Consider the following 16619-nt stretch of genomic DNA (forward strand, 5'->3'; position numbering starts at 1 on the left):
CAACAGAAGTATTTCTCTCCTGTGTTCACGGCCACGTGTCGGGTCATACTTCTCTTAAGTCTACATTTATTATTTAATTATTTACAAAATTCAGAGCAAAGAAATGCTTTTTCTCTTGTGTGAATCCTGATGTGTACAATAAGATTATGCTGTCAGCTGAATCTTTCACCACATTCACAACAACTTTGTGATGTCTATCCTTTGTGAGTCCTGATGTGTGTGGTAACATGTTGCTGTCGGGTAAATCTTTTACAACATTCACCACAACTAAACGGTTTCTCTCCTGTGTGAATCTTTGTGTGTGTGATAAGATTTTGCTTTCGGACAAAACTTTTACCACATTCACGACAACTGAACGGTTTCTCTCCTGTATGAATCTTCGTGTGTGATAAGATTTTGCTGTTGGTTGAATCTTTTACCACATTCACGACAACTGAACGGTTTCTCTCCTGTATGAATCTTCGTGTGTGTGATAAGATTTTGCTGTTGGTTGAATCTTTTACCACATTCACCACAACTAAATGGTTTCTCTCCTGTGTGAATCTTTGTGTGTCTGATAAGACTTTCCTGTCGGCTGAATCTTTTACCACATTCACGACAACTGAACGGTTTCTCTCCTGTATGAATCTTCGTGTGTGTGATAAGATTATGCTGTTGGCTGAAACTTTTACTGCATTCACGACAATTAAACGGTTTCTCTCCTGTGTGAATCTTTGTGTGTCTGATAAGATCTGGCTTTCGGACAAAACTTTTACCACATTCATGACAACTGAACGGTTTCTCTCCTGTATGAATCTTTGTGTGTGTGAAAAGATTTTGCTGTTGGCTGAATCTTTTACCACATTCAAGACAACTGAACGGTTTCTCTCCTGTGTGAATCTTTGTGTGTGTGATAAGATGTTGCTTTCGGACAAATCTTTTACCACATTCAGGACAACTAAATGGTTCTCTCCCATGTGCATCTTTGCGTGTCTGATAAGATTTTGCTGCTGGCTAAATCTTTCACCACATTCACGACAACTAAATGGTTTCTCTCCAGTCTTAATCCTCTTAAAACTCCTCAGTTTTGAGTTTTTGCTAGATCTTTCACCACAGTCAGAGGAAGTAAACTGTTCCTCGCCAGAACCACATCCTACACCACTTACAGGGACTTCAATGTTTTTCTGAGCGTTTGAACTTGACTGAGGTTCTTTGGTCTCACTCCAAACATCATCATTGTCTTTACCCTGAGGTTCAGGAGAGTCCTCTGCTTCAGGTTCAGTAGAGTCTTCAGCCTCAGGTTCAGTAGAGTCTTCAGCCTCAGGTTCAGTAGAGTCTTCAGCCTCAGGTTCAGTAGAGTCTTCAGCCTCAGGTTCAAGAGAGTCTTCTGTCTCAGGTTCAGGAGAGTCTTCAGCCTCAGGCTCAGGAGAGTCTTCTGTCTCAGGTTCAAGAGAGTCTCCTGTCCTGTCTTCAGTCTCTGATTGTAAATGTCTATCTGGAACTGAGCTCCTGGCTGGTTCTGGTCCACCACAGTCCTGTCCATCAGCTTCCATTTCCATCTGTTCAGTTTGTCTTTGATGAAGCTGCGAGGACTGAGGTTTCTCTTCATCATCATCTTCATGCTTCACAGGGACAAGAGTGAATGTGAACTCAGTGATATCAGCTTCCTCCTGATTAGTCCACAGTTCCTCCTGTTCATCTTTAATGTGTGGGGGCTCTGGGTCCTGCTGGTCCAGACTGGAGCTCCACTCCTGCTGCTTGGGATAAACCTTTTTCTGACCAAACAACAGCTGCTGGACATCTGCAGGACACAGGAGACAAAAAGACAAATGTTAGGCCGACAGAAAAAAGTTCAAATCAGGTTGATATTTAGCTAAACACTGGAGCGGACAGGTAACCCCACATTGTTCCACTGAACATCATGAGAAATGAGAAATCTTGATGAATTTAAACAGTGTGTAAGAGTAATATTGTGTTGGAAATTTACTTACTCTGTAAATAAAAAGAAATCAACAACAATACAATCACAAGTTTATTGTTGATTTAAAGTTCTTACTTTTGGTTTTCTGCACCGACAATTTGATGCTTCATGCTCCTTGATAACCTCCATTGTAAAATTTCTTGTGCCCACAATGAAGCTTTTATTCTGCATTCAGACAAAACACGAAGTAAATATTTGGTCTGGATTACTCACACTTCTTTGATCGCAGGGTTGTTAAATCTTAATTGTGTCTACTCGCACAACGTGAATAGAAATAGCCGTGAACACGTGGCACCCAGCCAGAGTCTGCAGCTTCCAGTGCTACCTGAAGCTAACAGGTGAACAGTTCTCAGCTGTGTAGCATCTGTCCATTTGTCTCCACTGAGTGGCAGCTTCTTAACAGGTGTGTTAAAACAATAGATCTGTCTGGCCACATTAGTGTAAACCCAAAACAAAAAGATTCCTCTGTGATTTGACCACAATGAATAATTCAAAAGGACACCGAAATAACAGCATCATAATGCCGCATTGTAAAAAGTCTGAATTCATGCTACCTGAGGCTGGAAATTAGCCTCCAGGAGGGACAGTAGAGACTGTTGAGCCCTGATTTTCAATGAGACTTGGCTGAACTCAACCGTCCCAGACACCATTTAAATGGAGGGGCTAACATCATTCTGGGCGGTCAGGAGCTGAACTCTCAGGGGTAAAACTTGGGCTGGTGGAGTGAATATACATAAATAACTACTGGTACAAATCCCACAATAGTCTCTAGTCACTGCTCTCCCACATTAAATTCTGACTGTTATATGTCGCCCTCTCTACATACCCAGGGAACGTACTGAGATGTCATCATGGCAGTATACATTTCCCCAGTGAAGACACTGAGGAGGTCTTGAACACTCAGTACTGCTCCATCAGTGAGCTACAGTCCACACATCCTGTTGGAGAGGTCTCTGTTGCTGCAGACTTCAACCAGGCCAACATGAAGAAGGTTCTCCCTGGTTATCACCAATATGAGGACTCTGTGACTCGGGGAGTTTACACACTACACCATCAGTACACTAACATCAAGGGGGCTTTTAAAGCACTCGCCCCACCTGGGCTCCTCTGACTGGGCACAAGTGTGTTGCAGGACTGCTTTGAATAATCAACCTCTACCTGAACTGAGCGATCAGGAATACAAAGCAGGCCGACAGTCAAAGATCCAGAGTCACTTCTATGACTCTAGGGACACCAGACGATTGTTACAGGGTATAAAACACATGACTACAGGCCCACTCCCCCCACTGTGACAGCAACACGGACTTCCTAAATGACCTCAAACTACTTTGGACAGTTTGATGCACTAAATAAAACACCCACCATTAAAGCCCCCTTCACCAGGACGACCAGGTTCTCAGTCTCAATCCAGCTGATGTCCAGTGGACACTGAGGAGAGTCGACCTACAGAAAGCTGCAGGTCCTGACAATATACCTGACCATGTGCTTAAAGAGCGGACAGACCAACTGACTCGTGTCCTCACAGATGATTTAACTCCTCCCTGAGCCAGAAGATCGTTACCCCCTACAAGAAGCCACCATCATCCCGGTACCAAAAAACCCACTGTCACTTAAAAACTACCGTCCTGTAAAACTCAGACCCGAGCTGGTGAAAGACCACATAGTCTCAGTGCCGCCTCCATCACTCCACCTGCTCCACTGAAGCTACCATATCCTGAGCACTACATCGCAGGGCTTGACGCTAAGCTTTTTTCCAAGTAGCACTGTGCTACCATGCGGAAAAATTTAGTATTAGTAATTTTGGTAAAAACGTCATTTTCAAACAAATAAAGTACTTATTTAGCCTAATCCTAACCCTGTAGACTAATTTTAATGTTATAACTGGCTCTTTTAAACTGGAAGAATGTCCCTGCTCCAGCAGTCAACATAGTCTGGTCTCCTGACCCGCTTGACCAGGAACTAAGCCACCTCTCTACGGCTGGACTTGGGTCATAGCTCTCCAGTGGAGGCCCCACGAGGCTGATGCGCATCAGGTCCTCTGTTGTGGACACGACCAGGCTGCTTCGTGTGGAGGTCTTAAAGCTTCACAGCTACAGTGCCCCGGCTGCCTCCCAGTGTCCAACAACGCTTGGCCAGTAGATTCGAGTTTTACTGGCCCCATGTGTAATTATAGTGGCCCAGCCACGAAAAAAATTGAAATAACTGTTTTTCTGGAAAAAAAAAAAAAAAAAAAAGACTTGTTTATAAACTGAAATTGTTCCCATTTAATTGTTTGGAGAGTCTGTCCCTGCAAAATCAGTATGTTCTGGCAGTGGTGGCAAAAAGTAATAGGGATTTGCGTAATAACAAGTATTAAAATTTCAAAATTTAAATTACAACATATTTAATATTTTGAGATGTATCATTTCTCTCACTCCTATAATTATGTTATCATATTTCAGGTGATTGATTTTCTGAAAGCACTGTACAAACAGTACCATTAATTATCCCGAAGTGGAGGGATCAGTATACCTGGATCATTTTTTAAAGGCACCTATAATAACCACACCCCTGACATGTAATGTGACATCTGTCTTGATTCATTTAATTTAACTTAAAATATGGAAAACTGACTGCATAATATATGAATCAGAAACAGAATTGATTTACAGCAGCTCCCATTCAAAGTCAAGAATATGCATAATAATAATAATAATAATAAACTATATATATTCTTGTCTTGCGAGTCTAATTTATTTTGAAAAAACATCAAGGAAAAGACGTGACCACTGACACTGCACGTTTTTCTTTTTCGCCTTTTTCACGTGTTGTGCCCAGAAGGATGCCAGAGAATTCACAGAGAAGCTGGAGAAGTTTGTGACATTTTCATCCTGGATTTTTGTGAGGAGGGAATTAAACGCCTGTCCCAAATAAACGCCTGGTCTGCTAAGTGATTGAAACAAATAAACGCCCGGCTATTATTGGGTATTTTGCGGTAGTTCCCGCATCATCAGTACGAGCTGAACAATAAAATCTAACACTGCAAGAGAGGCGGGACTTAAGGCAGAACAGCCAATCATCAGCCGGTCAGTCCCAAAGCCGGTGTCATGTTTGAAGCAGCAACAGGAGAGGGAGGAGAGAAGGAGAGGAGGCAGTTGCAGCGAGCGCAGACACAGAGCGGCCGGAGAAAGTGAACGACTGTAGTGAGGCGTTTGTGTGCAAAACTGCGGATAAACGGCAGAAAAAATTTGGGTGTTTACTGCTCAGTGCTCACGTAAACAGCAAAACGGTGCATGTACTACAGTTTTGTAGGAGTCGCACTGATGCGACTGAATGGAATTTTCTATTCGCACTGGAAATAATCAACTCGCAAATGCGAGCAAAACAGTCGCACTGTTGAGCCCTGCATCTGAGCCTGAGCCCACTGCTCTTCACCCTGATGACCCACGACGATTCTGAAAGGTTCAGTACAAATCATCATAAAGTACTCGGGCCACACAACAGTGTTGGGCCTCATCCGGGTCAAAGAACAGCTGGTGTACAGAGAGGAGGTGAAGCGTCTGGTCGACAGGTGTCACCTCAACAATCTGGACCTGAATGTGGACAACACATCGAGATCATTGTGGACTTCAGGAGGAAGCAGCTCACTCACACTCGTCTCTACATAGACGACTGGCTGCAGCTCCAGCTGCTCTGAGAACTGTAACGCCTCAGACCAGGAGGTTCTGCAGAAAGTGGTGAGACCCGGCCAGTCAATACGTGATGTCCGGGTAAAACACCTGACCTCAGGTCAGTTCATGATGTCACTGAGTGAATGACATGTGAGCGATTGTGTCTGTTGACAGAAGTGAATCTAAAAACAGTCTTTGTAAAGTTGTAACCACAGTTTGTTTTTTTACAAATCAGAAGGATTGTTTTTGTGACTGGAAGGTGACAGAAGTGCAAAGTACCTGGATGTGTTGATCTCACCTATAGGGAGACATTTCAGGGTGGACTTTGAGTTAATGGGTCACATGACCTGGAAGCTACTGACTATAATATATCTAAAGTTATATCTAAACTAATAATGTAGCTAAAGTTATATCTAATCTATTGCTAAAAATGCTGATTTCCAAACAGAATAATAAAGGGATAGTTCGTTTTTTTTTAAGTGGGGTCATATAAAGTACATATCTATAGTGGATCTGTTTCCTACCGTAATCACTGATCAGCCCAGCTTCAGTTTGGAGAAGTAGAGAGCCGCTCCGCCCAGACGCTCAGCTTTGTACTGCAGTGAACGGGGTTCAGCAAAAAAACGAAATTAACCACCTAAACAAGGCTCACCTAAAATTTTTCACATCAGTTCAAGTGTACGTAAAATTCACACCGCTTTACATCGGCGTCAGACCGCGCTTTCTTTTGGAACTACATTTTCTCAACCACAGAACCCCTGTATCCCTATGCATGAGTAAAATCCGTTTTATTTTTCCCAAATTCCGTTTTTCCCATTTTAATTTTTGGGAATTCCGTTTTTTTCCGTTGTAATTTTTGTGAATCCTGATTTACTTTTATTATACTACAAAAAACAGTGTGTTTAATGTAAATAACATTAAATTTTTTGAACTTTTTTAACATCGATTTGGCCTGTTTAACGTCGATTTATTCTTTAAGACTGATGTCCTCACCTTCATGCCAGCAGCTCTCCCTGCACTGTGGCCTCCTAATGCTAGTCTTAATTAACCAGAAATTAGAAATGAAAATTGTAACAAGAATTTTGACAAAATACATTCATCAGGGTTCTAGCAGTTTTCAGTAAGTCAAATTTAAGACCTTTTTAAGACATTTTAAGACCGTAAATATTAAAATTTAAGACCTTCACGACGCATTACCAAAAAAATTTTAAATCAAATAAATTCTGAAAGAATCATTTTATTACAATGAGTTTAGTAACATAAGCAGGCAAAAAACAAACTTGCCTTCAAATGAAGTATATTTAATTTCATATAAATTAAAAAGCGCACTGCAACTTACAAATGCAAGAAAAAGACACACAGTCACACTCTCTCACTCTCACACACAGGAGAATGTCGAGTGGGTTTTAAATGTCGGCGCTGTTGTGAGTAAAAGATAGTTAGAGACGCCAAGACCCGTCTTACGTTGCTTCTGATTGGTTTATATTGAGTGGTGCCCTCCGTGGTTGGTTAGATTTAGGCACAAAGGACTGATGGATTGGTCTGGGATTGGTTATCTCGGTCAGTCAATCAGAGTTACTCGAACTACGACAAGTCGAGGACCAAAGTTTATTATCATGAAAAAAATAAATATAGAGTATTGAATGGGGAAATATAAGCGTGAGAAATGTCAAGTGTGGCGTGTGGTGTGAGAATGGGTCAAATTGCGTGACTGTCACACTCAAAGCGTGACGCTTGGCAGCTCTGTCATGTCTTCATACAGTAGTATTTTGTGTTTTTATGGGTTTCATTGAATAAAAACATGGTCAGCTCTCAGGCAGATCCAGAAAAGCCTCCCAGCCCAGGCAGAGTCAGCTAAGAGGGCTGTGGCTAATGGGGCTAGCTAGCTAACAGCAGCTACTGTTAGCAGCAGTTAGCAGTCACTCTGGTATTATATGCCGATAACATGAATCGGACAGGTGGTTAACTCTCACGCAGCGGCATTACACCTTTAATTATGATTCTCAGTTCTGCTTCTTTGCAAAACAACAGTTCACCTGACACATAAATGTCAAGTTTCTCAGCTTTTTCGCCGACGAAGACGGAGCTGTGAGCAGCCTCATCACCATGCTTGCAATGTTTTAGTTCCCCCCCGTGCAGTTTTCCGCAGACAAACATTCCTCTTCCACACGAGAACAACATTTCAGTGAAATTATGTTAATTCCGCGTTAAAAAGTAGATTCCGTTTTAATCGGCCAATTCCGCGATTCCGTCCGCGATTCCGTGATCGTGGAAATCATAGGGCCCTACATGAGCGCTAATGTGGAAGGATACGGAGAGTTAAGTTTCGTTTTTATCGAAAGTAAACCTCTCGTCCAACAGCTGGGCCTCGCGCCATATTCCGCCGCTCGCAGATCAGCTGTTGCCCAGTTACGCTAGTACGTAGGGATACGGAGGTTCTGCGGTTGAGAAAATGTAGTGCCAAAAAAAGCGCAGTCTGACGGCGATGTAAAGCGGTTTGAATTTTACCTATACAACGTACACTTGACTTGATGTAAAAAAAATTAGGTGAGCCTTGTTTTAGGTGGTTAATTTCTCTTTTTCTCTGGACCCGTTCACTGCAGTACAAAGCTGAGCGTCTAGCTGGAGCGGCTCTCTGCTGCTCCAAACTGAGGCTGCGCTGATCGGTGATTACGGCAGGAAACAGATCCACTATAGATATGTTCTTTACATGACCCCACTTCAAAAAACACCAACTATCTCTTTAACTTAAAGCAGAAAAAGCACTAAAGTCCAATACAAAGAGATGTGTCTCACTCAGCAAGAATCTGGACACAGTTCGGCTCTGGTTCTGAGTCAATGGGTCACATGACCCGGAAGCTATTGAACAAAGATGCAGATTTGTGTCGGTGCCGACAGTGAAGAAGGAGGAGAACGAACCTGCTCTGTGTAACCGAAGCTGAGGCGTTAAAGCAGAGTCCAGTAGGTTCCGGTGTCGCTGGTTCTGCTCTGTGGACCGACACAGTTCCTCCTCGTACTCTGCTATCGTCCTTTCAAACAGCGCACATATCTCCTCAGCAGCCGCAGTCAGTCGCTGCTTCACCAACGATCTCAGAATCTGGACTTTAGACATTTTCACACAGTCACACTGTTTACAGCTAGCATGCTAAGCTAACGTGAGTATACTTGTATCTGGCGGGAGATGAGTCTGAGAGCAAACAGCACAAAGTCCATCACACACGTTCATCCAGACTGTCACTACGTCACTACCGTGGACGGCTCCTCTCTAATCGATCATCAATAATCAGAAGAAAACCGATCTGAGCGGCGCAGTTAGAATAAAAACAAACTTTGTTTTGATTCGTTAACGCTCGTAACGTGCAGCGCGAGCCTCTGACGGTTTGCTACGGCAAGTCCCCTGGGACAAACCTCGCAGCTGCACGTTAACCGAACCGCCTTTGTTTTCATTCTAACGTGTAAACATGTCGTTATTTTAACACAAGAAAGGAATATCTTCATGTAAAACGTTTGCCGAATGAACAAGAAGGCTCGAATAGTTCAGAAAGTGATGTAGACAGAGTTTCACACTTTATAAGCGTTATAAGTGTCTCTTAACTCAACAACTCACTAAATTGAGACTTTTTTAATGGAGTCTGGGGACTTTATCCAAGAAGTAGCCTACATAAGTTACTTAATGAGTGTGTTTGATATGAAGAGCACAGCTACCTCTAATTCAACCACTAGATTCATTTATAGGGAACTATCTACATGTACGTGTTCCATATACTTTATGATATAATATAACATGATATAATTAATAAATATAAAATAATTTAAAAGTGACTCCGATCCGTCAGATTTGATCTTCATGTCTGTGTACATGAAGGTGTGTGAGGGTCGTTATTTCACGTGTCTTTATTCAGAACAGAAAACACTTTTCAAAAGCAGTCACTAGGTGGAGGTACAACGCCTTCTCAACAATGTCAAATTACTGATTTTACACTCCCACTTAATTTTACACCAGCATTTAAGCACTTAAGCAATTTCCACAGCTAAGATCAGTGCTTGACCTCACAAATAATATCAAAATTATAAATCTAAGATTCTTTTCCTTACTTCTTTTACCTTGCTTACAGGTTCCATAACATATTGAGCAGTAAACAGTACAGTAAGCATATCAGGCAGACTTAAACAGGGTAAAGTCCAATCTCTCCTCTGAGGTACTCAAACTTTTGTCTTGTCAGTGGCTTGGTCAACATATCTGCCTTCATATCAACTGTTGGACAATACTGCACTCGTATTTGCCCATTCTGCACACATTCACCAATGTAATGGTAGTGAATGTCTTTGTGTTTAGTCTGTTTTTATATTTAGAATGATTGACAGGATTCTTTGTGATTGCGATGTCTCCTTGATTGTCCTCCATGGTCACTGTAGGCGAATCAGTCATTCCAAGATCAGTCAGCATCTCTTCAGCCAGGTACCTCTGTTTGAAGCCAATTTCTTTCATAAACTCTGTGAAAGCATTATAATATAATATAATATAGGTCAGATTTGATCTCCATGTCTGTACATGAAGGTGTGTGAGAAACTAAAGCTAGCTGGGAGCATCTCACTCTCCGGCTTCTCCTCCGTTCACAGCAGCTGCAAATAAAACCTGAGTTGTGACCTGAAGTTTCCCTTTTTAATACCTGAGCTGCTGGGCTGTTGCAGTCCCTCCTGACCAGCCGGCTGCTGCTCTTCTGGGATCATCCTCCTCCTCTGGAGCCTCTCTTCACTGCTGGAGTCTCTGTGAGGCCACTTGTGTAGATTACAGCGTTCAGAACCTCAGTAAACCCTGAATCTGCCTTTATTATAACACCAGGAGCAAAGCTTGCTGCATGAACTGGGTTCATTCCATTTTACTGACAGAAGTTTTAAGCAAAATATTGAGTTATTGGTCAAAAATGATTAAACATTTTCACTAAAGATGATAAAATATAAAACAAATGTGAACAAAGACCCACATGGAGCTGTTGACAGGACTTATGCAGCAAGAAACCTTTGTACCATCAGAGTACCACAAAGTTAAAATATGAAAGAATGTCCATTTATATTGATTAAATCATCTTTTATTCTAAAAGCTTACAGCAATAATTAGTTTATGCATTATATGTATATATATGTGACTTTTGGTGAGTATTTCCATCGAAGGTTTGGTCTGAAGTTTCTAACTGTGGTCAGACGCCATTAAAGTTCTGGACCTGTAAATAAACCACTTCAGATTAATGAGGTTTGTTTTAGTGTTCCTCTTTATTTTGTGACATTTGTGAATTTGTTCCCTTATTACAACTTTTATCATGTATTCTTCAGCTCAGAGAGTAGATAGACTTTTATTTTGTAAAGTAGAAAGCGAGCCTTTCTCAACCAGGAAGTTCCGTGCGTGCTCGTGCCTTTCAAAGCCGCCATCACAGCGGCCGTTAACTCAACAGACTGATCAGCTGTTTTAATCTCTCTGATCTGCTCCGACCGATGATGACGTGTGCTGACGAAACGCTCGTGATATCAGGATGAACATATCCATCAGGTCCGGATCCAGGGGCGGATCTAGAAACTATTTATGGGGTGGCGAGAGGGGGGCAGGAATTTTTGAGGGGTGGCAACATATGGTTGACGTATATATACTGAATTTAATCACAGTACACAAGGACACGGGCTGCCATTTACAAACTCATACAGACAACTTTATCTCATGCAATCAATGTCTTGTATTTGAGGTTTCATGTGAAACAGTACATATTAGGAATAAGTGACCATACAATGTGATCTCAATTAATAGGAGATGGAAGTATGGTAACACTACTGTAGATGGGCCATTATCACAGGAAAGGCATTAAGGTAAGACACAGGTGATAAGTGGCAGATGTGTGAGAGGGGAAGCAAACAGATCTGACTGTGTCAGAGTGCCAGTGTTGCAGACAGCATTTGTACAAGAAGAAACAATCCAAATAAAAACTTACCCATGAAGATCTATGGACTGAGCTGTACTAAGGTGAGCGTAAATACACTGTAGTAATAAATGGGCACGGCACTCAAACAAGGTGCTGGACATCGCTTTTATTGTTTACTCAGAGCACACATTCTCCCTATTTGTCCCTCAGTAGCTTGAACACTGTTTGACAGGTCAGGTCTTTACTGATAAAGTCATGAGAAATACAGTACAATATATACAGTATTCACAGCAGTTAAGGAGACATGAAAGGGACATTTCATGCATGTAAATCTGAGCTGCTGTATCAACAAATTACACAAAAAGGCTCACAGAGTTACAAAAGGGTATGTTACATAAGAACATCTCCATCAACCTGAAAAGAAGTCATATAAAAGTCCATTTTGCCCCCAGTCTGAAAAAGTACAGAAACATTGTGTGAGTAGGTTGATACAGGCTGTATACTGTACATGTAAAAGAAGAGGCATTAAAACACAATAACACAGTTTTTACCCTATAAATATTTGTAGCAGCGGTGCTCTGAGTCATTAACTTACAAAATCTAGAGCATTTTGAAATATAACCCTTTAAATAAAGACTACTGGTGAGATTTGTGAAAAAAAAATGGACAGATTGAGACAAAAAATGGCACAATGCAGAAACGTATTTGTTGAATCTAATTTATTTTTAAATACCGCTGCTGGAGTCAGTGGGCCACATGACATTGAAGATATCGAAAAAACTGCAGTTATTTAGTATGAATATATTGTGCTCAGTAATTTAATGACGGTCCCTAAATCAGTGTCCAGTGATTCAGCTGGAGGCTCTGGGAGGTGAGCTGACCGTCCTCCTGCTGCTAACACTGGGTGAACCTCAGTAAAGTCACAGCTGGGACCAGAAACAGAAACCAGTCTTTCATTTCAGCTTTTTTCCAGTTACGATAACCCTTGAATGAGACGAAAACAGTCCTTGGAGCATCGGGAGGGAAAAATGCCTACAAGCAAAACAGTGCGCTGCATGTTTGGACTGCGAGTCTTCTAACCAGGTGAGATTTGTACCAGTGGCTGCAGAAGATTCTCCTGCTCCTGGAGGGACTCAGGGAAACTCTCTTGCTTTGGCTGCACTGGCACCTCACACCTGGACATGGATACGTCTAGAAGATGGAGGGGAGGAAACATTAAAACTGCATTACATCTCAACTCATTATAGAATATAACTAGTAAAAACACAATCAATGTAGAACCATCATTGATTAGTTATAACCATCAGACTGTGTTAACACACACTAACATTTTAGCCTGGTAGAGTATTTTTAGGTTCATTTATTTAATTTGGGAATTTAAGCTGAGCAATAGAACTAAAATACATTGTACACAGAATATTAAAACTCTGTCCCCATCTCATCACACTTTCACTTACAAGTTTGAATATGTATGTTTATTTGAAGAAGTCCCTTTTGCATTTAAGCACTTTTTCCTAAATGCACCTTAATGTTCTGATCAAAATGTCCGTTTTTGTCACGTGTTGTTCTTCTTGATATGTAACTTAGTTTACTACACAGCAACAATGTCCACACCATGTGGAGCAGCTGGACTAGAGATGGTTGGTGATGCTCAGCACTCTGCTTTCCCTTTCAGTGTCTGAGCCCTGCACGTTATCTTGTCTCTCTCTTTCTCCTCCTCATCTCGGTGTTGCTCTCCCTCCTCGTATCTTCATCGCTGTGGTGTTCTCCCTCCTCCTCCTCCTCTCCCTGGTCGCCTTTCTCTCTCTCCTTCCACCTCATCTCCTCCTTCTACCTTGCTCACTTCATATGCTACCTTTCCTCTTCATTTCTGGAAGATTCAAAGTAACTTTACCGTGTTTTCCTTGACAGACGTTGAATCAATATTAGCTTTTGTAGCCTGACGTTAGCTTACTTTACACAGAAGTGACGTCAGACCTAGCTAACATTACATGTACAGTTAGCGAAATAACGTTCTTCAACCTGATTTTTATCATCTTAAATCAGCATCGCAGCTATACTAGCACTGTGCTTTGATATTATTTCATTTCTTGATCAGTTTTTACCTCTTTCCTCCCGTGTCTCCTTTCCTCGCGACTCCTGCTCTTCGCTTCGCGCCACTCAGTTTTCCAAACGAAGCGTCTCTTGCTCTGACGTCATCTCGTGCTGCATTCTGAGCAGTCGGACATTGGAGATTCGCGCTCGTAGATGTCAAATTGGCCATAACTTTTCTTTGGATTCGTTGCTGCCAACTGGGGAGGCGAGGCTTTCTTTTAGATGCCACCCCGGTAGATGTGAGCATGCGCGGTGATCTGATCAGCCTGATGATGAATCGTAGTATTGATAAATTGATGAAAGAAACAAAAAGAACATCATGGATTCTCATGGCGGACGCACTGGCGTCTGATTGGCCCGAGGTGACGGACTGCGGGCCAATCAGAAAAGCGCGCTGCGGGAGGCTGCCGCTCCTAGCAACAAGAGAGTTCAGACTTGTTATTGATTGATTTACTAAGACAGGTGTGTCACCTTTAACACCTGAGACACATGTTTATATATCTGTAACAGATGTGTTTCATCAGGAGGTTTAAAGATGTTATTATTATAAAATATAATCTATCATAAAGAGGAACATGTGATCAGCTGTTTAACATCATCACATCGATCCAGATGTGACTGTTTAATCAGAAATGTCTTTTATTTTCTTTCTTTTTATGGTTTATTATCTTTATTAATAAAGTGCTGCAGCCTGCTGGGCGACATTTTGTGTGTTATTCTCTATAACATGGTGTTAAAATGTCACCAGACAGACAGAATCTAATCTCAGCTAAATATACTAAAGTATATTCAGCACTCTCAGATTATTTGTATGAATATAAGAGTTGATTTTAATCTGATTGTTCATCAAATAACTGAATTTAAAAAGTGCTGATTCAGCTCTGAGGCAGCATGTAATCTGTAAAGTAACTAAAACAGTGTTTTCAATAAATGTAGTGGAGTAAAAAGTACATATTAGCAGAAATCCTCCAGTAAAGTACAAATAGCTCAGAAGTGTTCTGAGGTCCAGCAGTGGAAACGTTGTCAGAGGTAATAATCCTGCTGTGCTCATGTCGCCCTCTGGTGGTTGTTTACCAGAACATCAGTGATGAACTCTGATTGTCTGACAGGAATCTTCATCTGATATCTTATAATCTGTTCTTCATGTGTTTCTGTGAAGAAAACATGGTCCTGCAGCTGAAACACACTTGTTAGGTCAATAGCTTTCTTACTTGGTGCTTAGCTAAAGCCTTTATGCCATCAAGAGTTCTTCTTACGTGCTTCAAGTTTCCTTTTCTTTTGTTATTGCACTTACTTGGTTTGTTGAAGTTGATTGTAGTCCATCCCTTTGGTTATGAGTGGGTTGTTTGAGTGTGTGCATGTGTTGGCTCTGAGCTCTGACGTGCATCTAATAAATTGAATTAACTAAAGGTAAAACTGAACAAAGGTACGCTAATATCCATCGATCGATTGATATCCAAAAATAGCGTTCTACATTGTTTCGATAATTATCGAGAATCAAAAAACAAATCAGAGCAGAGCAGAGCAAAGCAGTAAAAAGACTGTGTGCTCTCCTGGCATTCACTGTTGCACACCTGCGTGTACTTAGTGGCCTGATTATAAAGGTCTTTCAGTATCACCACTGGTCAACACCAGATGGTGACATTTCTCATATTTAAATGAGCAAGAAAATGAACTAAAAAATGGCTCCAACAACACTGATGAAGTGAAGATGACACAGATCCACATTAAAGACGTTGGACTCTAAGAAAACACCTAAAATATGAAAGAATGTCCATTTATTCATTGATTAAATCATCTTTTATTTTAAAAGCTTACAGCAATTATTGGTATGTGCAACATGTGTATATTTCACTTTTGGAGTGTATTTCCATTGAAGGTTTGGTCTTAAATTTCATATAAAGTGGCATTAAAAGGTGTTAAAGTGTTAAATGTGAGTGTTTCTATGTGTAGACACTCTGTAAAGGTAATGATACATGTTGTTACTGCAGAGACCTGCTGTCTCTACATCTGAGGCTGTATTTATTTATTTATTTATTTATGTTGTTTATTTCGGGCATGTCAATTCATAAGCATCACATTTCATCATTGTTCAAATAATACAACACACATGGCCGAAAGGGAAAAGCGGGAGAAGCCAAAGCTTATCATGTCCCGCCCCCATTACCCACAGGATAAAATCTTCATCCTGATCTTTTCTTGTCTTTTGCAATCTACTTTTTTCTTTTCTTCTCTTTTTTTTCTTTTGTTATGACCTTTGACAAAACATATTACAGCAGTAGCATACAGAGCTGAATTCAAGCTCTAGACAGTACATACAGATTACATGTGTGTCTGCACATGTGTCCATATTAGTCCATCATGAGTGAACAACAGTCTCATCTTATAGCCTCATCTTATAGCCAGGCTTGCCACAAAGTCAGAATGTCCTTGGACCATACAATTTTCTCAGGTTCAACTTATTGTTTGGGTACAGAATGGTATTTGTTATGCTTACATGCCGTCTCAACACAGTGTCTGCACAGTGTCTGTTGATTCGTGCCTCTGACCTTTATCAACCCTCCTGTATTGATCTGTACTGATCAACGATTGAATGTACACACTTTTTTTTGAAGCCACTTAGTGTTGCTGATTTTTTGACATCTTCTTCTAGCACATTCCATTGTTTAACACCTTTGACCGATAAAGAAAAGGATTTTAACGTAGTTCGTACTTTACTTTGCCTGAAAATCATGTTCCCTCTGAGATTGTGTCTCTCTTCTCTGTCTAGGAAGAGTATTTGCAAATTATGAGGGAGGCTTTTGTTGTTAGCAGCTTTCTACATCATTTGTAGTGTGCGATAGTTTATTAAGTCATATAGTTTAAGTATTCTTGATTCAATAAATAACTGATTTGTGTGTGCCCTATAGTTGGCATAATGTAAGATTCTCAGAACTCTTTTTTGGAGTATTAACAAAGGCTGTGTGGAGCCTTTATATGTGTGTCCCCACACCTCTGCACAGTATT

The 16619-nt window shown here is 41.1% G+C and overlaps 1 pseudogene; it reads right to left on the reverse strand.

Moving 5' to 3' along the window:
• Positions 1-69: 69 nt before the first annotated feature.
• Positions 70-8936, reverse strand: LOC115577586 (gastrula zinc finger protein XlCGF57.1-like; annotated as a pseudogene).
• Positions 8937-16619: the final 7683 nt, after the last annotated feature.

The sequence above is a fragment of the Sparus aurata genome, unplaced genomic scaffold (genome assembly GCF_900880675.1).
Source record: "Sparus aurata unplaced genomic scaffold, fSpaAur1.1, whole genome shotgun sequence".
Classification (NCBI taxonomy): Eukaryota; Metazoa; Chordata; class Actinopteri; order Spariformes; family Sparidae; genus Sparus; species Sparus aurata.